Raw genomic sequence first — 26,409 nt, forward strand, 5'->3', positions numbered from 1 at the left:
CCACTTGGTACTATGAGCTGGAATGTGAGAAGACAATTAGCAACCTCTCTCCCTCTCTCAAGGCAACAGGTTTCTGCTATGGGAACTGTTCTGTTTATTTTTCTCAAAACCAGGCCAATACCTAGAGTTAAATCTCAGCATAATTGGGAACATACAGACCCTACGAAGAGATTATGCCGTGAAGAAACTGCAAGAATTAGCTGGCAAGAGTGTTCTCCTCTACTAGGACATTTTTTCTAATCACAGTGATGAAATCTTCAGCAACCAGATCATTGCCTCATGTTAAGAACTAACCACACCCCATTTTGCACTCAAAATGTGGTCCTTCTGGGCTTCCATTGTGGCGCAGTGGTTGGGAGTTCGCCTGCCGATGCAGGGGACATGGGTTCGTGCCCCGGTCCGGGAAGATCCCACAGGCTGAGGAGCAGCTGGGCCCGTGAGCCATGGCCGCTGACCCTGCACGTCCAGAGCCTGTGCTCCGCAAAGGGAGAGGCCACAACAGTGAGAGGCCCGCGTACCGCAAAAAAAAAAAAAAAAAAAAAAATGTGGTCCTCCTTACTACTTGGATGGTGAGTGAGAAATTTCTACATCCCATCTTACCATTTCTTTCCTTAGACTACTACAAGTACCATCTGCATCTGTCAGGGTACTCCAAGAAGCAGATGCAAAACCTGGATTTAGATGTGCAAACAATTTATCGGGGAAACACTTGTGAAGGATTAAGGGGGAGAGAGTAAGAGTGGGAAGGGGGAACATCCTGACTTTGATGCACACCTGACGCCTGTGAGAGAAGAGGGGAAGGAAGGATTGGATAGAAAGAGCCTCAGATCGTAGCATGGTTCTGGTCAATGTTTTGACCCCTTACAGTCGTGTCACATGCAGTGGTAATGGTCCAGCTCTAAAATCCCCTACTGTGCTCTGTCATTGGCTGGAAACAGCCTGGGTAGCCTTGATGAGTGCTTTGGGGTTAATATTGAGGTATGGCCGCCAGAGTTGTCACCCACATCAGGTTCTCCTGAGAGCACATGTGAAGAACAAAACCATGTCCCCCACATTCAACATAAACTTTTTAACTCTTAGAAATTCCATTATAGAGTCATTCTCAGAACAGGCCATAAAATATAAGGTCAGTAACAGATAGATTAGGGGATACAGTTTAAGATGATAGAAAAACATCAGACGGGAAGTCAGGAAAACTGTGCTTTGCTTGTTACCAGTTGTCCAAGCCACTCAGCTCCTCTGCAACTCCACTTCTTCAGTCAATTAAATGAGGATATTAGAGTTGAAAATCTCTTATTTAAAGCTATGGTACTGGTCATTAAAGAAAAATCCTTAAAGGGAAAAAATTTCAATGATTTATTTATGTCCTATATATTTTATTTTTATGTAAAAAGAAAACCCAACAAAAAAGGCACATACAGGGCTTCCCTGGTGGCGCAGTGGTTGAGAGTCCGCCTGCCAATGCAGGGGACACGGGTTCGTGCCCTGGTCCGGGAAGATCCCACGTGCCGCGGAGTGGCTGGGCCCATGAGCCATGGCCACTGGGCCTGCACATCCGGAGCCTGTGCTCCGCAACGGGAGAGGCCACAACAGTGAGAGGCCCGCCTACCGCAAAAAAAAAAAAAAAAACCTAGAAGATTTTAAAATTAGATTACAAATTAAAAATCAGTCAAAAGACCACATTTCACACTTTATTTATAATATGAACTAGTTAAGTTTGTTTATTTCAAACTTAATAATGACAAGTGAAGTCTGATTATTTTTCTTTTGGAAAAGATTTCCCTGAGGAAAATCTTTTAAAAAGATGAGTCCCCTGACACCTTTAAAATCTGAATCAGCTGAATAAAATCCACTCTGAAATCAACAAAGAAAATATTTAAAAGCCCACAATGGCTCCATACATTTCATGCCTTCTCAGAACATTTAGGGCTGGTCCTCACCTGACCTCCGCCTACCTTTTAGCCCTAGGAATCGTCCTTCTCTCCAATGCATGTTACCGTCTTACTATTTCTGGAGGGTACCTGAACTTTCCTGCCCTGGCCCTTGCATTTGCCTCTTCACCCCCAGAAAGCTCTCCTTTGCTCTGTTCATAAACATAACAGCAGACCATCTCTCTGCCCTAAGGGTTTCTCCCTGAGCTCTTGGCATTCGTTTCATTCCCATTCTCTTATCTCAGCTCAAACATCACAGCCACAGAGAGCTCTTCCCTGACCACCTTGGCCAAAGTGGCTTCGCCAATTTCACCTCCATCTCACTGTCCAATTATTATCTCTGTGGTAATAACAATTTTCATTTTTTTTCAATTTTTCAATAAATGTGCTTATTTATTTGTTTATATGTTTATTGTTGGATTGCCCATGTAAATATTAGTTCTTTGAGATCTTGTTTGTCTTGCTCTGTTGTCCTAAATTTCCCCAATTCCTGTTACATAGGCTACCCTCATAAGAAGTGGAATGGGTTTTGTAATGTTCTGTATTACCAGTGTGAAAAGCAGCAGGTTGGTGTCAAGGTGAGAAGCAGGAGACATTTGAGATGGTCTGGAATTTGGAAAGCTGAAGGAAGACCATCAGACCAGACTTTGCTTCTGGCTTTCCCACTGAGCTGGCCATGAGATCTGCAGTGGGTGACTTTGGATGATACATCTGAGACAATTTTAAGATTTTAAGCTCTATAGTTCTGTGATTTACTGGCTTTGCTTTAGATTCTAATGACTACATTGTGCTACTTTCCCTAAGATAATCAATAGCCTACACTTAATTTTCTTTTGTTTTAATTATTTTTTTCTGTCTGACTTCACTCTGGTGACTTAACTTTTTTTTTTGGCACGGGGGTGCAGGGGGCGTCTATATGTGTCATTTTCTTCATCTATAAATTGAGAGGGCAGGAGGAGGGAGAGTCACTAAAGTTTTCTGGGGCTTTTTTGTTTTTGCTTTTTATTTGTTTGTTTTGCTTTTATGGTATAGAATGGTATGAAGGAGAAACCAAGGGAGAGAGAAGGACCCAAAAACCTACCTTAGGGAGAGTTTTCCATAGGCTGCTAGCAAGCACAGTGCTACTTGCTGATTATTGAAGCCAACTTCCTTCTATTACTTGCAGGTAGAAATGTGCATATTTCCTGCTTCTCTTGCAACATAACATTCAGTAAGTTTCCAAGTGTCATTAGCTGGTTGTAGACAATTGGTATGGCATTTGTCACATAGTAAGACATAACTAAATGTTTACACACATGGTCTTTAAAATAAAAGCTTTAAATCATAGTTTTTTTTATTTCCCAGAGTGATAAAGCATGGAGACAATTGTAGAGGTGGAATCAGCACACATGCTGGAGGAGTGGGCATGTTTCCAGAGTTTTAGGATTTTCTAATGTCTTAGTCATTGACACTTTTAGAATCCTATTTTCCTTTTCCCACTAAATTTTGCCCAATACAAGCATCCCCATTTCTCTCTGTTTTGAACTGGTAACCTGATGCAACAGATGGGTTACTCAGAGTAGCACGTGGCTTTAGGAGCATCCACCTCTGCGTTCACTTGGAAGACCCATCAATGGAAAACCAAGGTCTATATCTGCTGAAGGGCTGCTGGCAACTGTCACCAATTTTACATGTCTGAATGTGCCCTGAGCTAAATGGCCATGTCTTCCATGGCTTTGCCCTGCCCCATCCTAAAATAAGCCTAGGGCTCACCTAATAAAATCCTATTGATTTAAAAGTAACCATGCTGTTAATTAGAGTAAAAATAGTTGACTCATTAAATGTAGTGATTAGGAGTTGCCTGGACATGTATCCTAGCCCTGCCACTTATTATCTGAATTTTGGAAGTTTATTTAACATCATTGTGCCTACTGCAGCATCTGTTAAGCTGATGTAATATAGTACCAGGTGCTGTAATAAATATTTTCCATCCATTTTCTATTTAAGGAAACATCTTTTTAAAATGGGAATGTTTGAGCAATCACATGGCTTTGGGAGGGATACATTTGGAAAAGTGAGAAAAAAAAAGGGTGCTTACACTTAACCATAACTCAACCAGGTTAATCCTGGTGATAACTGGTGCAACAGGGTTACTTTCTGAAACAAAAGAGCCTGGTGAAAAGGAGAAAGTCTTCCATAACCCATTAACTAAAAGAAAATGATGTCACCACTAATTATCATTTTTAAGCATTTTATAAATATCAGAGTGTCTAGCTCCTGAAAATAGGATTTGTAAATTTTAGGCATATGTGAAGAACTTTCTTAAACTTGTTGACTGATAATGTGAATCATCAGAAATACTGAGTAGGAGGGGGAGAGTCAGATGAGAGAGATTGGTTTTCCATCTCTCCATCTCATTTATGAGGCAATATAAGCATATTGTAATGTGATGATAAATAAAATACATTATCTTGTTATTAATTATTTCAAGTAGCTTTCCAGAAATGAGCAATTAATACTAAAATTTTAAAGGGAGAAATAAGCTAATGAAATATATGTTTTTACACGGTTTCTTTGAATTATCTCCTTTGGGAATACCATTAGTTTTAGTTCTCCATGCTTTTCCAACTGGAAATAGTGTGAAAGTCAAAATTATAATATAGGTACTTTTAAGAATTTGTTAAACATTTTATGGTGCTTGTGTTCAATTTTCTGCTATTTCTTCTGTGAACAGACTATCTTTGGTTTGGTTTCAGTTAGTTTGAATTACTCTAGTCTGGCTTAGTTTGGTTAAATTATTTTTTGTTTGGTTCAATTTTGCTATTGGACTTTAGTTATTAAAGTCTATTAGTGAAAAAGTAAATTGTCATCCAGCACATCCAATATATTTATGAACCTTGTGTATGTACTAGTATATTAGGTCACTGCTAAATCTAAGAAAGGCAAAATTCCTTGTTTGCTATGGTTTTAAAATAGGTCTTAACAGAAATAAACACATCTTCTCTTATATTCAAATTAGAATTTGTGGAATGTTTCAGATCTGAAATAGTTCATTTAGGAGCATTATCTTGAATTGTGTTTTTCTTTTGACTCTAAACAAGGATACTTCGTCTTAACTAGTATCCAACACCAACCATTGTTAGGATGTGTCATCATGATCACATGTCAGCAAGTAACATTGTTTTATTAAAATAATTACTATGCACCAGGCACTGTGTTTAGTATTTTTCAAGTATTATCTGACTTAATACTTACAGCAGACTTCATAAGTATCATTATTTCAGGAAACTAAGTAACTTGACAAAAGGTTCATAGTTACTGAAGTAGTGAAACTAGGCCTTTAACTTGGGTTGATTTGACAGAAAGACTGAATATCAGTCTTCACTTTTAAATTAGCCAGTACTTTATTCTTATTCTACTAAATATGTTTATTAAAATAAACATTCTCAACACTAAATTTAATACATTTAAGATCTTTATTACTTGTGCTTGCTCTCTCCTTTCTCTTTCTTTACCTCTCACTTTCTCTTCTTTAAAATTTTTGTGAAAAATAGGGCCATTAAATTTATCAGTATATTCTATATTCTCAACAAAGTGTTTGCATTATATTTTTAGTTTAATGTATTTCCATTTAAGTCAAGGTAGTTTTAGAAAAATTATACAAACAGGTTATATATTTTGAAAGAATTCTTTACCTACACCATTTATTTAATTCAACAGATTAAAGAAGATTTAACAGAATAAACTTAGCCATAATATCTGTAAATTCAGATTTCTTTTTAGCACAACAACCATCCTTGAAAATCTTCAACATTCAGCAAATGAATTCGGCAGAGTGATTATATTATCTTGAGTTGAATTACCTGTAAGCAAATTGAAAATGAAGAAAATTAAATGTATGTGCTGTGTAGACTTCAATACAAATTTTGCAATAACTGTAGTTAACTTTCGAATTCTTGCTTAACTTAACAATGGCATCCCTGTGAGAATTATTGGGAGAACTGTGAAGGAAGAAAATAGATATACAATTTCTAAACAAAAGGAAGTTATTTGAAAAGTTTTGGAATTTAGTTGCATATTGAAACACAGAAGTGTTTACAGTTAATAAATGAAAGCCATTTGTTTTAAATAGTCTAAAAGCCCCTCATTATACGATATGTCTTGAATTTGAGCTCAAAACTTGATGCTTAACAGGTTATGGGAATAGCAGGTGGGGTTGAGGGTGGAAGATGGACAGATTATATGGCTGCATAATCTGGTTTTTGGTAGATGTCAGAAGATAGCCTAAAGAATTCCATACCATCCTCAAATTGTTTCATCTTGCTGACTTGAATGAAAAAAAAATCTACTAATAGAATTATGCTTTGATTCACAATAAGAAAGAATTCAGTTGAAATTGCGTAAGCTCATAAATCAACACAAAATGTCAAATTAAGAGGACTCAGTAACCCAGACTGGCCTTGAGTTCTCACTGGAGGTATAAAGTCACTCTTTTAGCCCAGTGTTTTTTGAAAATATGGTCCATAGACTATTAATATCATAATGCCCCAAAGGAATTAAAAATATATATAGATTCCACGACTGCCAGACTGCTAAATCAAAATACCTAGGATAGAGCGCAGGAATCTCTATTTTAGTAAGTATTCCAAGCGTGCTTTTTTTTTTTTTTGGAAATTGCTTCTCTTTATGAGATGAAATTTTATTATAATACATTTTTAAAATTTTTATTGGAGTATAGTTGATTTACAATGTGTTAGTTTCAGTATAACAGTAAAGTACAGAAATCTGAAGTATGTCTGGTTGAATATTTACATAAGAATATACCCACATAACCTCCATTCAGAATCAAGGTATAATAAATTTCCATTTGTTGGGTATTTCTTTGTTTTTCTAACCAAAGAATATTTCATGCCCCCTTTCAGGTAATAACACACCCAGGGGAAAAAGACCACTATGTTCTCTTTTTTTAAACATTGTACAAATGGAATAAATGGTATCTTTTTGAAGCTGATAGACTTCAGCATTGTATATTTTAGACTCATCCAGTTGTTGAGTGTACGAATAATGTATTCTGTTTTAATTGTTTTATAGTTTTGTAATGGATATTTGGGTAGTTTTCCAGGCGATTCTTATGAGCTATAACATTAAAAAATCTTTCATTTAGATCTTTCAAAAAGTATTCTGTGGTTGATCAGGGCAGCCTGCAACCAAAATAATAACTTACAAGAGTGTGATCTCCTAATCATTTTACTATGGGGTTTCAACTTTGAATCATTTCCTTGGTTAAAATTTAGTCACAGAGGTTGAATTTATATTTATATAAATGTTATCTGAGAGAACCTAATATGCATAAACCACATAAAATGCTTTATCATATTACCATGTGTAGGTTTATTAGACTGGTTGGATTAGATTAGTTGGAAGGTTGATAGGAAAAAACTAACAGAAAAAAAAAACAATGAAATAGGTAAAAGGTACAGGTACATAGGTAAATAGGTAAAGGTACAGGAAATACTATTTTAGTGATAGAAACAAGGAATGGAGAGTTAGGGAAGAGAGAAAGGGACTGAAGTGGTTTGTAGCACCGTTGGCCACTTTCTCAAATACATGGTGTCCCTTTTCAGTCTCTCTCATTTCTTCTCATGCTGTAGCCCCTTACCTCCCACTACTTCTTGTTGAACTCATCCTGGATGAGGTGGAGCACCACACTCTCTTCCCATGAGTTCTGGAAAAAATACCAACATCACATACGCAGGCTTATCTCTTAAGCTCTCCTTTCCCAGGTCCTGGCAACAAGACCTAGATTTACAAGAAAACCCTCAGTGCAGTGGCTGTGGTTGCCTCATCCAACATGGCATCAGGCGTTATCGCTGCCAGACAGTAAACACAGAAACTTCCAGTGATGGTCTGTGAATATAGATGCTTCTCAAACTTTACCCTTCACTCAGCATGGTGCTGGATCCAGGCTAAGGAAACTTAGAGAATAGGACATTCCTTAGTTACAATTAAAACCACATTCAAATTTACTTTTGAACAGTAGACATATTTCTTATATAATTTCAGTGGGAACTTACTGAATATGCCTTCCATTTGACTGGAGAATTGGCTTCTTGTTGGGTCTCTGAGTATCTGAAACAACAGTAAGTGAAGAAGATTTCTGCTGGATTTATGGCAGCAGTCTAAAGCTTTTTGCAGTCTTCCATGTGAAATTATCTGTGTATAATTATATGTGTGTATGTGTGCATGTATAAATATAAATGGTTTCTGAACAGGTTCTCTACAATGTGCTGTACTGGACTATGGCTCCTTATTGTATTTCAACTTAATGCCTCATATTGCAGGCATCATTGTCAAAATTTGGTCAAAAGCTGAATATCTAGCATATTCTTCGGTCACTTTGGAAAATACCCAGTATTCATGAGAAGACATGTTTATTTTAGTGACTCCCTAGCATATTGCTTATCTTGCATGGGATAATTCATAAAACTTTTCCCCCTTATATCTTTTTTTTTTTTTTTTTTTTTTGGTATGCGGGCCTCTCACTGTTGTGGCCTCTCCCGTTGTGGAGCACAGGCTCCGGATGCGCAGGCTCAGCGGCCATGGCTCACAGGCCCAGCCGCTCCACAGCATGCGGGATCTTCCCAGACCGGGGCACGAACCCGTTTCCCCTGCATCAGCAGGCGGACTCTCAACCACTGCGCCACCAGGGAAGCCCTCCCCCTTATATCTTAATTATTCTGCCACAGTAGCAAGAGCCCATTTGTTGGGTATTTCTTTGTTTTTCTAACCATCTATAGCCATTTACATAATAACTTCTGAAAGCTGAAAATTTTTAGAGGTTTAGTGTTTTCAAAATAATGCATGCTCAAGGATTAAGAAAGCTTTTGAGACTTTTACAAGGTGGGTCAGAACAGAGTTTTTATTTACTTTTGAGAAATTGGGCAACTGAGGCAAGATGAAGAAATAAATGATTCATTGGAGTGAATCAAGAAAAGATGTTAGCTATAAACCTTACTGTTATGTCATTACCTACGTTTTCTCACAAATTTATGCTACACAGAGAATAGCTAATCCTAGAAGGCTCTTGCAAAATCTTTTATGAATTTTCGAGTTCAATATCACTGAAGTAAGGAAATCACATGTCAAAATTGAAAGAAAGTCTGTATAAAGAACACACTTTTCAAGGCTAATTTCTAGAGCACACTTGCCTTTCATTATGGAAAAATGCACCATTCATATTATTATAAGGACTGGAAATTGTCTCCTTTCAGCAATTTAATGTTCACTTATTCTCAAACATTGGAAAAGACTCCTGGATGCCTGTCTCTCTCGCTTCCGTACATGCAGGTCACACTAGCACAATTCAACTTCTATTCTCAACATGCAGTTTGACCTGTGAACATGTAAGTCAGCTCTTATCACTTTGCCAGAACCTTCAGGGGCTTCTTATCTCACCCAGAAAATAATCTAAAGCCTAAAAATAAAATAAAATAAAATAATTCAAATTCCTTACATTGGTCTATAAGACTGTAGATTATCTGTTGCTTCTCTAACTTCATCTCCTACCCTTCTCTTCCACGCTTTTTCTTTTTCCTAGCCATGTTGGCTTCCTTACTGTTCATCACACACACAAAGCACACACCTGGCTCAGGGCCTTGGCCCTCACTGAGCCTTCAACCTGAATTGCTCTTTCCAGAGCTATTCCCATGGCTTGTTCTCTCACTTCTTTCGAATACCTACTCAAATGTCATATGATCAGGTAGGGCTCTTCCTGACTCTGCTATACAAAAGGGCATCTTCTTTCCACCTTGGCACTCCCTAGCCTCTAGACATACTATATATTAATTTTTTTAAACTTTTATTGCCTATTTCTCCCAACTACAAGCTGAGCTCCATAAGGTCATACCTGCCCTGTTCCCTACAGTTTTCCCAAGAATGGAGACCAGCACATAGTTGATGCTCAAAACATATTTTTAATACATGAAAAAATAGGGATAAATAATAATATAGTAAAACTTAAATTGTGAAACAGCTGAGTTGGGGATCAATTTTGTTCATCTTTTATTAGCAAAGACATTATTGTAAAGACATTGCAGCTGGCCTAACAGGTGCCAACACAAATGTCTGAAGCTCACACACAAAAGATTTTGGGGTGGCATGTGTGTGTCAAAGAGGTGGAGTATATTTATGTCCCATTTCTACAGAACTATGTCTCTGCAGCATGCCCTCAGAGGTCACACAGACATAAATCATGAACCACACTCCATGCAACAGGTGTGACCTGGGACTCTTAGCCTCCATTTGGAGCTTCAGTTGGCAGCAAAATTACCATACACCAATAAAGAGCAAGGACTCACAACTGGTTTTGAGATTCTGTTACCTTTCAGTTATATATTTTAATCCCTATCCCCTCTTCTTCCTTGACTTCCCAATTCTTTTTCACTTCACCTACATCATCTTTTCTACCGCTCTGAAAAGTGCCGATTTTCCCAGTTCTAGAATACCTCTACTATGGTTTCTGTGTTCTCGCTGTATGCCATTTGGTGAGCAAAGAGGCTTTACCTTGCCTCACAGTTTCTGAAACGACCTCTGCTCAACACCAACTTGGATGCTCTGTTCTTAAGAGGAAGCAAATGATCTGTTGGAGGCTTCAATTCAGAGTCAGTGGGAGCAAGCTTTTCTGTTGGTACCAGCTCCGCTCTGCATCTCACACAGAAATTCCTTCTGGAAGCATGTGCTCTAAACCCAGCAGGAACAGCAATGGAGGAGGTCTGGAGGATGGGAGTTGGAAACATCTTACTGACTGACAGTAGCAACAGGAATAACACTCAGCTCATCTATAGATTTTCTAACTGCATATACCATGAAAATGGTCCCATGATGTGATGAAAAGCGGGGAGAAAATGACGTTTGATTTTTTAAAAATTACAATTACCATTTTGTAAGAGAATGTGGAGCCCAACAGAACAGAGAACATAGAAAGAGTAAATGTATTAGGATAGGGAAATGATAGGTAAATTTTTTCCTTGAATTTTATGATTGTTTTATTATTAGGAAGATGCATTAATGATCATTGAAAAGTTGGGAACTAAGTAGGTATAGTATTGAGGGTTTGTTGGTACTAAATCTAGGGACTGTATCTCAATTCTTAAAATAAGATTCATAATGATACCCATAAATAGCTTTCCATTCACACCCAGCAAATAGCAATACATCAAAGTATGGAAGAATTAGAATTACAGGTGGCTATAGCCCCCATCTTACAAATCGATTACTAAAGATAATTTCACCATGACATGGAAGGCCAAACAGGAGCAACTAATACATGGCAGGCATTCTCAGGTTATCTCATTCACCGCCACAGCAATCCTGGAGGGCAGCTGTATTACCCCATTTTAGAGAGGAGCAAATGGAGTTTTGGAATGATTGTGTAACATCTAAAACCACAGAGCCAGAGAACCTGATTCAAACCTGTGTCTACCTGTGCTTGAAATAAGAGCCTGTGACAATTAATATTCACTTGACCCTCGTGGAATTAATGACTTTTGTATTAACAGAGTATTTTTGTGTTCACGTTTGAATAATCTGGAGCCTCTGGGCAGCTGGGTTCTTGAGGACTAATATTATTTTACTCTAATTTTGATGAGTCTTCATACAGCAATAAAAATGGTATTGATGATAATTACATATGTCTGTATTTATTAGAAAGCCTTCTAACCTACCTCCACTTCATTTACTTGCCAAATATAAGTAAAAGTTTACGTACTAAGTGTCATTCTTCATTCCCTCTATAATATCCTCTTTCTGAGATCCACAGCATACTGAACACCAACAGGGTGCTGTGATATGTACTTCTACTAAGTTAAATGCAAACCAGTATCTGTGTCTCTTTCAAAACCCGTTTATACTAGCTTCATATGTTACTAAAAATAAATTTAATCAGCTATGATATAAAATGCTGAAATAACAGTAGAGAAAAAGGTTGGACTAATGAAAATTAAGTCGATTGCTTTCAAAAGACTTAATAAAGATAAATCTTTAAATAATCGCTGTGGAACTAGGTGCGACCCAGATAACTTGAAAGATTGGGGGGCAGGAGTGAGAGCAGAATCACAGCATTTAGAGTGATTCTGTAAGACCATAACACAACCGCCTTTAAGATCTCTCTCCACTTTAAAGAACACAAAACTAGAAAATATAGAGGAAGCATTGTAAGTGTGATTTATATAAAAAGACGATTGAAATTTTAATTGCAGAATTCATTTGTCCTACAACAAAAATCAGAAAGTTAATTAACAAATGCATTTAGTTTTAAAAAATTTAAATATGTCTAAATCACTTTTCATGACTATTTGCTTTAAATAAAGATTTTGATTAATAAAAATGAATCTTCTTAATTAATAAAAATTAACCAACTCATCCTTTTTTTTGTGGTACACGGGCCTCTCACTGTTGTGGCCTCTCCCGGTTGCAGAGCACAGGCTCCAGACGCGCAGGCTCAGCGGCCATGGCTCACGGGCCCAGCCGCTCCGCAGCATGTGGGATCTTCCCGGACCGGGGCACGAACCCATGTCCCCTGCATCGGCAGGCAGACTCTCAACCACTGTGCCACCAGGGAAGCCCAACCAACTCATCTTGATTGCTTCACTCTATTAGTTTTCTATTAGCAAGTTAAAATAATACAAATTTATTATTTCAGTTTCTGCAGGTCAGAAGTCTGAGTGTGGTGTGGCTGGATTCTCTGCTCAGGGTCCCATGGGTTCCAGTCATGTGGAGCTGCCATCTGGGGCTTGGAGTCCCTTCCAATCCCACTGGTTGTTGGCAGAATCCATTTCCTTGGAATTCTAAGATGGAGGTCTCCAGTTTTCTGCTGGTTGTTAGCTAGGGACCACTCTCAGCTCCTAGAGACTGCCCCAGTTCCTTGCCATGTGGCCTGCACTGGCAGGTCACAACAGGGATGTTTGCTTTTTTCCTGGTCAGTCAGAGCTGTCTCTGACTTTCTCTTCTGTGACCAGCTGGAGAAAGTGTTCTACTTTTAAAGGTCCCATGTGACTAAGTTAGACCCACCTGAATAATCTCTCTTTCTTAAAGTAAACTCTACCATATTGCATAACTTAATCACCAGAGTGAAATGAATTATAGTCACAGTGCCTGGAATTATACAGGACACGTGCACCAGGGTGCTCAGAATCTTAGGGGGCATTTAGGTTTCTGCACCACAGTCACATAAGAGGCTGATGCATGGCCACCATGGACTCCAGTATACCCCAGTCAACCTTATATAAGCAAACCTCAACTGGAACCAAATGGCTACTTGTAACCTCTAAGTTTTGCTTTCATTCCTACTTCACCCTTTTGTCCTTTCCAAAACAAACGAATGTTTCCAGGATAATAAAAGGCTCATGATAATATTAGCAAGGAGTGGTTGCTGTATCTAGAGAAAGTGAAATTCTGATTTTATTAACAAAAACACTTCAGGAAAAATTCTCAGACAGCCTCCTACTCTCTGATACCCACATCATTTTCCCTTAAAGAAAAACTTACTTTAAAAAGAAAATGCATTTACTTGTAATATTATTAGTTTGGGTTGGTGAGAGTAGATTAAAATCATGATTCCTAAACTAACCATTTGTTGTCTCCAAGGAGAAAATACTTCACAATAAAAAATTAAGATAATAACAAAGTAAAACAATAGCAACAATGCAGTATCTGAGAACTGGAGAGTGGGCTGTATCCAGTCAGCAATAAGTGTAGGATGCAGTCAGTGAGACTTTGTTGATGACCACTACACACTCGGAAATCTCAGAAAGGAGGCATTTTGGTGGCTGTGGCATTGTGGGCTGTAGGTGCAGACACCATGGTGCTTTCCAGCTGTGTTAATCTGTGCTTTCTACTTTGAAAGGCATCAAATAGCCTCCCCTTTTTTATGAGCATTAGTACCAGGTAGGAAGTGTGCCTTTTGTCATCACACACTCTCCATGTTCTCTTTTGTCTTGGAATAAAAAAAAAAGAAAAGAAGAAGCATAACTGATACGAGTGAGGAACTAATGACAAAACCCACTTCCAGTCCTTAAATAGATATTCCCTCGACCTTCTTCATGCCCAAGGAAGCAAATCTTTCTGCTGTTGAAGGTAAACAACAACTGGAGAAATGATTTAGTGGAAATTTAAGCATCAAATAGAAAGCTTTGACTAGATTTTTTTTTTTTTTTTTTTTTGCGGTACGCGGGCCTCTCACTGTTGTGGCCTCTCCCGTTGCGGAGCACAGGCTCCAGACACGCAGGCTCAGCGGCCATGGCTCATGGGCCCAGCCGCTGCACGGCATGTGGGATCCTCCCAGACCGGGGCACGAACCCGTGTCCCCCGCATCGGCAGGCGGACTCCCAACCACTGCACAACCAGGGAAGACTGATTAGATGTTTTTAAAACTCTCCCCATCGTTACCATTACATTCACCTATGAATAGAAAATATATCATAAAATGTTGAGAAGATTTTAGAAGTCAAGCAAAGGGGATATGAGTGACTCAGTAACAGCGTCTACATATTCTCCTTCTGTCTACTAAGCCCCCCACTGAAAAAAATCAGTGGACCCTTCTTCAACCTACCCATATCTTATTCCGTGGGTAACCATTCTCTCATATAAAACATAAACATGTGACTAAATACTCATGAATAAATGACCTTCCAAAACATACATGTTTCTAAAATGCTTCAAGAGAACTGCCTGAAATGTTATCAGCCAAGGTACAATGCAAATAGTCCAGATTTAAATAATATTTAGAAGCACTGTAAGAATACCATGGAGTTTCAATTTATAAATTAAAAATAAAAATTTTCTGCTTTCAGTATCCAATCTCTTATTGTCATTCAATACCTGCCACTTTAATATAGAAGAGAAATATGAATTTCCAGAATAACTACCAATTCAATACAGGAATGAACCAGACTACAAATTTTGTTTTTTTGTGGTTTAAAAAAATTTTTTTAACATCTTTCTTGGAGTATAATTGCCTTACACTGGTGTGTTAGTTTCTGCTTTATAACAAAGTGAATCAGCTATACATATACATATATCCCCATAACTCCTCCCACTTGTGTCTCCCTCCCACCCTCCTTATCCCACCCCTCTAGGTGGTCACAAAGCACTGAGCTGATCTCCCTGTGCTATGCAGCTGCTTCCCACTAGCTATCTATTTTACATTTGGTAGTGTATATATGTCCATGCCTCTCTCTCACTTCGTCCCAGCTTACCCTTCCCCCTCCCCATGTCCTCAAATCCATTCTCTACGTCTGCTTCTTTATTCCTGTCCTGCCCCTAGGTTCTTCATAACTTTTTTTTTTTTAGATTCCATATATATGTGCTAGCATATGGTATTTGTTTTTCTCTTTCTGACTTACTTCACTCTGTATGACAGACTCTAGGTCCATCCACCTCACTACAAATAACTCAATTTCATTTCTTTTTATGGCTGAGTAATATTCCATTGTATATATGAGAACCATAATTCAAAAAGAGTCATGTACCACAATGTTCATTGCAGCTCTATTTACAATAGCCAGAACATGGAAGCAACGTAAGTGCCCATCGACAGATGAATGGATAAAGAAGATGTGGCACATATATACAACAGACTAGAAATTTTGCACCAGCTTTTGTAACTTAACTGAAGAATGTTTTGTGATGAAACTCTATAGAAATACGAAGAAATACCTAAAATTTCTCAGCCACCAGAAATCAATTATACCTTAAAAAACTTTGAGTCGTGAATAGAACAAACTCAAGAAATATAGCTGAATTTCTCTGAATCAGACCTTGCAAAAGTATGTTCCTATTTTCTCATCTCTCTTGACCATACCCATTTCTGTAATAACCGCATCAGCATTGCACACTGTATACTTCAGTCTGTTACCAAGTGTCTGACAAAAAAACACAAAATTTTTCTATTGTCAGAAATCCTTATACACTGCAGGAGTGTAAAATTGTGCTACCAATTTGGATAACAAATTTGCAGTTTGTACAACGTTAAACATACATTTACCCTATGGCCCATAAAATCCTCTCCTAGGGATTCATTCAAAAGAAAGGAAAGCATATGTCTACAGAAAGCTTGTGCAAAAATGCTCATAACAGGTTTATTAATAATAGCCAAAAAGTGGAAACAATCTTTGTGTCCATCAAGAGGAGAATTAATAGAAAAACTAAGATATACAATAAAATACTATTGAGAAATAGAAAGGATTGAGTTACTAAAATACACAACTTGACTGAATCTCAAAAACAAATGCTGACCAAAAGAGGCAGGTACAAAAGAATGTATATGTCTGATTTCATTTATATGAAAAAGTCTGAAATAATATTCAATGGAAGAACACAGACTTATGGATTCAGCAGGACTCTCAACGATTGACTGGGGAGCAGAGGGCACTATATGCAGTGATGAAATATTTTATATTTTGATGGGGAGATATGGGTTACATACATGTTTGCATTTGTCAAAGCTACACAAACTATAAACTTGAGATTGGTGCACACACCATATAAAAATACTACTTTCATAAGGAATAATTTTTTTAATATTTAAAAATTTGGGGCTTCCCTGTGGCACAGTGGTTAAGAATCCACCTGCCAAGGCAGGGGACACGGGTTCAAGCCCTGGTCCAGGAAGATCCCACATGCTGCGGAGCAACTAAGCCCATGTGCCACAGCTACTGAGCCCTTGTGCCACAACTACAGAAGCCCGCATGCCTAGAGCCCGTGCTCCGCAACAAGAGAAGCCACTGCAATGAGAAGCCCACGCACCACAACGAAGAGTAGCCCCTGCTCTCCGCAGCTAGAGAAAGCCTGCGTGCAACAATGAAGAACCAATGCAGCCAAAAATAAAATAAATAAATTTATATTATAAAAAATATATATATTTAAAAATTTTGTCTTGGTTAATGTTTGAAAAACATAGGATTAAATAAAGTAAGACTTCTTTAATAGTATGAAGAGTAATATTTCTTTGATAGTACTAATATGTACTATTAATCTCCAAGAGCTGTAGTAAGTAAACTTTTTGCCATAGACCACCTTTAGAGACTAAGCATCCTCAGGACACAACACAAGGGTAATATTTTATCATAATGCATGCCAAAAAATACTGAGAAAAAGTGTGTATGTGTGTGTGTGTTAGCAGTATATTAATAATAGGAGGGCAACCAAATTAAGAGGACATCAATTTCCATGGCACAATGACACATATCATCTCTTTGGTACCACCTGTTAATAAGGTCAAGAAAAAATGGAAATTGTTACTGAGCCTGCCGAGTAGATTAAAGGAGACAGCTGAAGAGTACAGCAAGGGGAGATACCAGGACAATAAAAGAACAGTGTATTGGGACTTTGATTCAGAGAAGCAAGGCAGTTGTATGGGAAGAGTCAGGAGTTTTATTTTCAGCTCAGTTGCAGACTTAGCCAGGGGCCCCTGGCAATTCACACATGCAATTTATGACACTCTGGTTGGCTTACTACATCTGACCTGAGAGTTTGTAATTGTCTGTGACTGGTGGCAGATGTCACTGGAGTACAGTAAGGAAGGTGATTCCTCTGTGCTCCATGTTTTAGGAGACACCAAACCTACAATAGGAAATCTGCTAGTAAAGAAAATGAAATATTCAAGATCAACTGTAAACAGATCATTTTGTGAATACTATTTATGAATTGCAGTCCTCACTGTAAGAGTGCCCAGGTGTTTCAGAGCTTTCAGAGAACTGCAAAATACACTCCCAGGGCTGGAGGCAGAGACTGGGGTGAGGGTGACTCGGGTGGTAGTCTGATGCCAAGAGAGAACTTAAGGGCGTCTACATAATCACCATCACCAAAGCCAGTAAGTGGAAGGCCTTTGAAGCTTTCACATCGATCTTCTGTGCACATGTTTACCTTTCACAAATAACCTTCTTTTTAAAAAAAGTGTTTGTGGCTTATTTATAAACAGATATTATGCATATCAATAAACCCAATAATGATTTGTCTTTTTTTCTCCTATGTGGAACATAATTCGTTTTTTTCAATGATGTCTCCTACAGTAAAGTGTGGACTTGTCCAGGGGCTGATTAGCTTGGGTAGTCATGTTTCCCATCCCATGCCCCAGGTGCCTCCAGAATAGTACCTCACACCTATTCCACACACACCAAATGTATTGTGGATAAAAGGATGGTATGAAGGAAGAATAAACAGATGGATGGGTGTATGGATGGATGGATGACACAATTCAACATTACGTGTCAACTGAATGGAATAATGTTATAAAATAAACTTAAAGATGAATGCCAGGATTTCTGGTTCTGGACAGAATGGGATAGCTCATTGTTGGCTAGTCTTCTTTCACACACCCAGAAAATCCTGGACATAGTACAGGAAGCAAACATAGAAAGAGTCTGAAAGTTAAAAGAACATAGACTGGATAAGAATTATAGGACTTGAAAAACAATATGTTGACGAGGGTGAGAGTTCCATAGGTTTTCTTTTTGCCTTTCATTTATCCTGGGTGGGCCACTGGAGAAACCTATGACCTAGAGCAGCCAAGAGGCACAGACAAGCAACAAAGCCCAAAGAAAAGCCTATACACTCTAACCAAAGGACAAGTAAAGGATGACCTAGAAGTATAGAACACCTTTTTAATAATACATACCTTAGTCCAGCCAAACACCAAGGGAAAACTTCACCCACCCCTGCAGAATCAGTGAGGCTCTTGGGGGCTGAAGTTCTGGCCCCACCTAAAAACAGCAAGGCTGAGCAAATTGGCCTCCCCCTTCCCCTCACCTGATTGGTGTCAGTGGGACCAAATGCAAAACATAACTTCTACCCACACATAGAAGCAAAGAGGTGGAATGAGATGGTGCAGGGAGATGCCAGTTGGCATTCTGTTTCCCTCACTGTGGTACTATATGGTAAAATAAAATTTCACTTCTGCTAGATCTTAACTCCACACAAAACAGACTTTCTCACAAAAGAAGAAGAAGAAGAAGAAGAAGATTAAATAAGATTCAGGTTCTCATAAAACAAAACCCAAAATTCCAAATTCTTAGGGTCAAAATAAGAAATCTTCCATCATACTAAGAACAAGGAAAATCTCAACTTGTATGAGGAAAGTCAATCAACAGATACCAATACCAACATATCACCGATGTTGAAAATATCTGACAAGGATTTTAAAGCAGTCATCATAGAAATTATTCAGCAAACAGTTTCAAAAACACAAATGAAAAAAATGGAAAGTCTCAGCAAAGAAAAAGAAGATATGAAGAAGGATCAAATGAAAATTTTACAAAGGAAAAACAAAATAATCAAAATAAAGAGCTCAATGATGGGATCAGCAGAAGAATGGAAGGGACAGAGGAAAGAATTCATAAACTCAAAGACAGTACAATAGATATTACCTAATCTGGACAACTGAGGAAAAGTAGATTGGAAAAAACAAAGAATAGGGCCCCAGGGACATATGGGACTATAACAAAAGGCGTAACATTTTGTGTTATGAGTCCTGGAAGGAAAGGAGAAAGAAAGCAAGGCTTAAAAAGTAATCAAATTCTCTCAATTTTGCTGTGAATTAAAAACTTCTCTAAAAAAATTGTCTTAATTTAAAAAAAAGTATTCAAAGAAATAATGGCTGATGAACTAAAACTTTGGCAGAAAGGAAAAAACTTATATATTCAAGAAACTGAGAAAACCCTAAACAGTATAAACTCAAATAAATTCAGAAGAAAACAGAAGCCAAACTTCTGAAATTTAAAGACAAATGAAATATCTTGAAAGCACCCAGAAAAAAAAAAAAATGATGCACTATCTACGGAAGAACAACACTTCGAATGCCAGCAAATTTCTCACCAGAAACCATGAAGGCCAGAAGGAAATAGCACATCTTCATTGCTCAAAGAAGTCACCGCAAATTCTATAACTAGCAAAAATATCCTTTAGAAATGAAAGTGAAATCAAGACATTCTCAGGTGAAGGAATTTAAGAGAATTTGATATCAGCAAGCTTATCCTAAAATAATGTCTAAAGGGAATTCTTCAAACAGAAATAAAATAATAAAGAAAGGAAACTTGTAGCATCAGATATGAAAAAAGAACTATTTGAAAATGGGAAGAGTAGAAATATGGATAAAGTTAATATACTACCCTCAGGTTGAGTTTTCTAAATTGTTAGGGGGTAAAGCAGAACGTTTAACAGTCTGATGTAGTTTCTAATGTATACAGAGGAAATATTTAAGACAATTGTAATATAAAGGGGTAAAGGTAACTGAATGAAAAGTGTGGTAAGTTCTCTATGTTTTACTTGAACTGGTGAAATGTTAAAAGCAGTATATACCATTGGATATTATGGAAAGAAATTATTTAAAGAAAATATTTAAAGATATTATTTAAAGAGAATTAAAACTGTGATGAGATGTCACTCCATCCATATTAAAACAGCTAAAATTTTTAAAGAATGTCAACAGCAAAAGTTGGTGAAGATGTAGAGACACTGAGTCTCATATACATCCCTGGTGGGAAGGTAAAATGGTACAGCCACTCTGGAAAATAGTTTACAGTTTTTTAAAGACTAAACAATCACTCAATGTATGCCCAGAAATTGCACTTCTGGGAATATTTCCTAGAGAAATGAAAAATTATGCCCACACAAAGCATTTTACACAGAATGATGGGCTCCACAAGTCCTATCCTCTAAATCTGAATAATTAGAATAAAAACCCACCCTTTTCCAGGATGATAATCATGAATCTGTTTTCTACAAAATTTCATTCTGAACAGCTGTGGACTGGTGAATACTAGGTGTAGTGATGAGCTGGGATGAAGAATTGGAAAAAAAATTAAGTGGAAGTTGATATATTGAACTGTATGACTCTTAAACTTCTTTCTCTACTAGAAGAGGAAGATTTTAACATACATCTTCCTACCACCCTACTGCCTAATCACTCCCCATCACAGGTGAGGAGTAGATGATTCTTCTCTGGATAACGTAATTAAACCTAGAGGGAAAGTTATTAAGCCCTTAACATAAGAAAAAATGTGTCTTTCTCTTCCTCTGATTTCTGGTGATGCCTAGTGCTGTTAAGCCTGCCATGACCATGATGGAAGGTACAAAAATTGCAAGTGGACAGACAGGGCCCAAAATTTGGGTCCAGGATGATGTTGTTGATCCACTGAATTAACCAGACATGGAGTCAAACTACTGCAGGACTTCTCATTACATAAGATTTTATATAATCATTTAAATTCTGCATGTCCTAGGGTACCTTGGGTTATAAGTAACAGAAAACTGAACTCAAAAGTAAATAGTAAATAATAAAAAATAATTACACAAAGAAATGCAAGATCAGCCACCAATGAAAAATAAGAGAAAATTGATTTGGATAGTTCAGTAGGAAATATGAAATCCCAATAAAAAAAGAGAAGAAAGCCACGTAACAAGAGATTCAACACAGATGGTTAGCAAAATGGCACAAAAAGCTGCCTGCTGAAGGACAGTAGGCCTGAAAAGCAAGAGTCTCACTGAATAAGAAAGACAGAAAAGACTAGGGGCAGTAAATGATAAGTGATACAGATGGGCATTAAACAGGGATACAGAAGTGTTTGGGAAAATATTAACCACAGCTGTATCCATCACAAGCCAGGCATATGAAGAATAAGACAGTTATTAATTTTAGAGAATTAAATCATGCAAAAAATTTAGTGATTATGAATATTATTTGCATAGTTAAAATAATATAAAAAGTGACAATCAACTTAACCAAATATTCTAACATTACTGTACTAGGGGACAAGGGAAGATAAATGGGATGAGGCCGGCATGAGACAGAGAGCCAATGACTCATATATTTGTGGGATTCAATAGAACATAGCTAATATTAATAAACCCTATTGATTGATTACCTATGTAGAAATGTTTTAGGGGGACATGAATAATTGAGTTTGTTTGAGTCACCAGGCACACTGCTGCCTCAGGGTCTTTGCATGTGTTGCTCAGAAACTCTGCCTCTAGATATCCTCTTGACTAACTCACTGACTTCCCTAAGGTGACAAAAATCATTGCTCAATAAAGTCTTCTCTGGACAATCTATCTAGTGTTTCACTCCCTCTGAATATTTCATATATTCTTCTTTGCTCCATTATATTTTCTGAGCACATATCACATCCAATGGATAATCTATTATTTATTATTCATTTATTAGTTGTCTTCCTATTGTACATATTGTACACTCCATATTGGAAAGGACTTTTATGTGCTTTCTCACTGCTAATTCACAGCACTTAGAACACTGTCTGGTACATTGTAGGCCTTCATTAGCTATCTGGTGAGTAAATAAGTAAACCTCTGTTGAATGTTATTATATCTGAAGAGCAAGAGGCTGATTGGGTTTTTTTTTATTACTATTATTATAAGCCTTGTACTGACTTTAATGAGCACACACTCTCATTGAAAAGTATATTTTTTATAAAAATATGAACTAGGTTAAATATAAAGAAAAAAACTTTCAAATATGATATTGAATTTGGAAAATATTTGGATAGTCCCTTGGAGGTTCCAAAATAGGTTTTAACCTATTTTGACAGCTGATTGGGAGACATAAGTACTAAATAACGAAGAAGCTGGGAAGACTATCTATTGGACCAGTTACTTAAGACAAGACTGATTGCTTCTCAGAAGAGTTACTGGACAAAGCATTTTAAAGACTGGATCTAAAGAGATAGACATGTGGAGAAAAATGATACGATTATCTTTTAGTTCTATAAAAATCAAGCCTGAGGAAAATGTTTTAATTTTTTTCTCCTAACAAAAAAGAATGTACTTCATTGTGTAACATTTAGAAAATAGGAATTGGCAAAAAGATGAAATTTAATTCATAATCCTACTGTTCAAAAACATTTTTAATATATGTGTGAACATCGTCCAGTTCTATTCCCTTATGTGTATGTATGTGGGTGGGTTTGTGTGTTTATGCATGCTTGTATATGTGTATAAATCCCCTCTTATTTTCAAACTGGGATTTGTGATACAAGTACATTTGAAGAGCAAGGTTGGGACGCCTTCTTTCTTTGTCCTAGCATACTGGCCATTTGTATTCTAATGACTTCCCAGCTACTATTGACTAGGGGTAGATTGGAGCTTTTGACCTTGAGGTTAAAGTTTCCATGTCATCTGTTACTAATCTCTTGAGACAGCTTGTCCCCAGACATTGTTTCTTTTGGGCATGTTTTTATCTAAATTCCTTCTAACAATAAACCACTAAGAACCTCTCAGTCTGAGACTAGTGAAAGCGGATCCTGGGAAAAACCATACCGTGCTTCTCAAAGTACATGCTGAACTTTGATCTTCTTGTAGAAATTTCATGGTTGGTATGAACTACCCTATCAGGAAAATTTCCCTCTGTTGTTGATAAAGAAGAACAGTTCAGAGAAGAATAGTTTTTTTCAGGTAACAGTGTGGGTCCCAAACAGATAAGGAGCACACCAAGCAAAAGCTCTCCAGACAGAAATCCATTTTTTCCCCAGGTATCATTCTCTATTTTTATAAATAATCAGGGAGCTATTTTCTCCCTTTTTTGTTTTGGTTCCTTCATTCTCTCTTACAGATTCTGCACAGAGGACCTCATCCCATCATGACATAGTCAAAGAGTCACTCACTTCCAAACCCATGTGTAAAGAGAGAAAACAAAAACTCATAGAATTTGCCTTACATGTATCATTTTTTGACATTCATTCATCATAGAATATGAAATAGTTACCAAACTGAAGCCAAGAAAAAGAAAAATTCCTTGTGACACAACTGAGATTGAAATACCAAAGTGAATTCCCATTGGCCTCAGAATAGCATTAAACTATTGCTGCATAGAAGAGCTTTACATTACAAGTGCATATATTAGTCTAACAAAAAGTAAATTCCCTTACCACTATAGGAAATTATGCACTTGTTTTGCTGCCTTTTCAGCACAACGCTTAGTACATGATAATATATAAACCTTTGAGTACCAATTGAGTTCTTTACTTGCAATTGAATTTGTTTAAACAGCTACTTTTAACAAAACTGATCCTCTAATTCCTTAAAGTATCTACAGCCTGAAATCCAGTTAAGTGTTAAATTCACTGTATGCTTAAAAATGCTCAATGCCAGCATTTTTATTGTCCAAATTATTGGCATTTATTGGCTGCAATGACATTTTTTTCTTTGTGCATTTCTAATTGGAGAAAAATGCATACATTTGAATTGGACTGGAAACCTAATCTTAATAAAGGGGGATGAAACTATTCCTTTGTCTTTATGAAATAATATTTTTTTAGCATAGCTTAGATCTAAATGTATATGTTAACTTCCAAAATTTAAATGGTGGAAAAAATGGTCCTGTCCCATTCTCTTCTTGAAAAGCTTGTCAGGAAGAAGAAGAAACAGAAGTAAAAGTCTCATCTTAAGCGAAGTGGAAGACATTCATAATCCAAACTACAATGTGTGGAAAACTATGTAGTGGAGGTAAAAGAGGTATGAAAAGATGACAAGAGCGAATGATTTCAAGATCTCAAGCTATCAACTTATGCACAGCTGTCCTCAGAAGATGGTACACCTTAAGGGAAACACCCAGAATCCATGAGAGGAACAATAAAAATATTGCATGGCACTGGTGTTACATTCTTCCCCAGGCTCTGAAGTGGCACCCTGAGCAGCAAGGGCGATGAGGCTGAAGCCTGCTGTTTCCACAGGGAACAGTTTTGCATATGTCTTATGGGAAGAGATTCTGAATCATGACGATCCCTGTAACTGCAAATCCTGCTGGCTGAAGAGAAGAGAAACAGTTTACAAAACGTATACAGCTCTGGCATAAGGAACTTTCATGTGAATTGGGGAGAATCCCTGTCATCTGGGAATGTGTGCTCTGCTGCTCACTTTTCTAATGACTATTCTGTAATGAAATCATCTTGTTAAAACTCATCACATTCAGAGATGAGAAAACATAAAAAAATAAACTGGAAACCATTAGAAAATATAATAATGGAAAGAACAAGAAAAATAAACCATAGATGAAGAAAAATATTGCTAGAGTAGTATGATTCCATGAGTTTGAATAATTTAACAAATCAAGAAAAGTCACAGCAGAGACAATAACTCAGGGTAGCAACAATGAGACAGGAAAACATAAAATATAAGCTAACAGAACTCTGTAGAAAAAGTATAAAAGAAAGACAAATCATAACAAATAAAAGCAATATATATGTAGAAATGGGTAAAAATGCCACATTAAGAAGAGTAAGCAAAATAAAAATGTAAAGGATTATAAAGCAAATATGAGATCTGGAAGACAGTCAAAGGAGGTACTGCATGAATATAAATACGTCTGAAGAAGAAAACCAAACTTCCAAGAGAAAAAATATATTTAAACATGTAAATTTAGACGTTTTCTAGAAATAAAAAAGTTGAATTTACAAATTGAAAGAACATACTGCACCTTAGAAAAGGTCATGTTATGTAGAATAATGGGCACCAACATGTATCCTAGTAAAATTACAGAACTTCAAAACTAAAGATGAATAGGGACTTCCCTGGTGGCACAGTGGTTAAGAATCTGCCTGCCAATGCAGGGGATATGGGTTTGAGCCCTGGTGTGGGAAGATCCCACATGCCACAGAGCAACTAAGCCCATGTGCCACAACTAGTGAGTCCGTGTGCCACAACTACTGAAGCCCGCACTCCTAGAGCCCGTGCTCCGCAACAAGGGAAGCCACCACAATAAGCCTGCACACTGCAATGAAGAGTAGCCCCTGCTCGCCCCAACTAAAGAAAGCCCACGCAAAGCAATGAAGACCCAATGCAGCCCAAAATAAATAATAGATAAATAAATAAACAAAATAAACAAAATAAAGATGAATAAAAAATAAGTTGAGTATCCATGAAAAAACAAAAGACCTGAGTCACCCAGAGGAAAACATTCAGATTGTCAGATTGTCAGCAACAATATTCAGCACTTGAATTCAGTGGAGAAATATATCCAAAAGTCTTAAGGGGCAAAAACATTGAGATACAAGAACATTATACCCAACAAAGTGTTGGGCTCTTTGGCTGAACAGTGCTCTTGAGCCAAGCACAGTGTCTGGAAAACAGCAAATAGATAAAAAAAAAAATGAATGACCTTAGTGATGGCATATGAGTTTGAGTCCCTGTTGGACATCCACCAGAGTGTTCTGGCAAACTGAAAGACATGAGAGTAGAGCCCAGGAGGAAAGAGGTCACACTTGTGAACCATGATAAGTTAGCTAAAAGTGTAAACCAGGAAGGAGATACAAAACTCAAGGAAAATAACTTTTCAGAACAATAGCTTTTCAGAACTAAACTTCACTAAATACAGTAAAATCACAATCTAGAGTAAGATAATACTAGGCACTGTCATAAGCCCTTGACATGAATCAACTCATTTAATTCTCAAGAGCACCATGTAGCCACAATTATTAATATTATTGCATCTATTTTA

General features: G+C 37.3%; 1 long non-coding RNA gene across 2 annotated transcripts in view; it reads right to left on the reverse strand.

Moving 5' to 3' along the window:
- Positions 1-5,610: 5,610 nt before the first annotated feature.
- The window catches only part of LOC132490388 (uncharacterized), a 42,447-nt gene continuing 21,648 nt past the window's right edge, over positions 5,611-26,409 (reverse strand). Inside the window, exons 2-4 of one of the 2 annotated variants that reach the window (XR_009532572.1) lie at positions 7,985-8,039; positions 7,570-7,709; positions 5,611-5,773 (exon numbers count right to left, since the gene is read on the reverse strand). This is a non-coding gene — a long non-coding RNA (uncharacterized LOC132490388). The remainder of the gene's footprint in view (positions 5,774-7,569; positions 7,710-7,984; positions 8,040-26,409) is intronic. The other variant, XR_009532571.1, reaches the window with a different exon arrangement.

Source organism: Mesoplodon densirostris, chromosome 5 (genome assembly GCF_025265405.1).
Source record: "Mesoplodon densirostris isolate mMesDen1 chromosome 5, mMesDen1 primary haplotype, whole genome shotgun sequence".
NCBI classification, from domain to species: domain Eukaryota; kingdom Metazoa; phylum Chordata; class Mammalia; order Artiodactyla; family Ziphiidae; genus Mesoplodon; species Mesoplodon densirostris.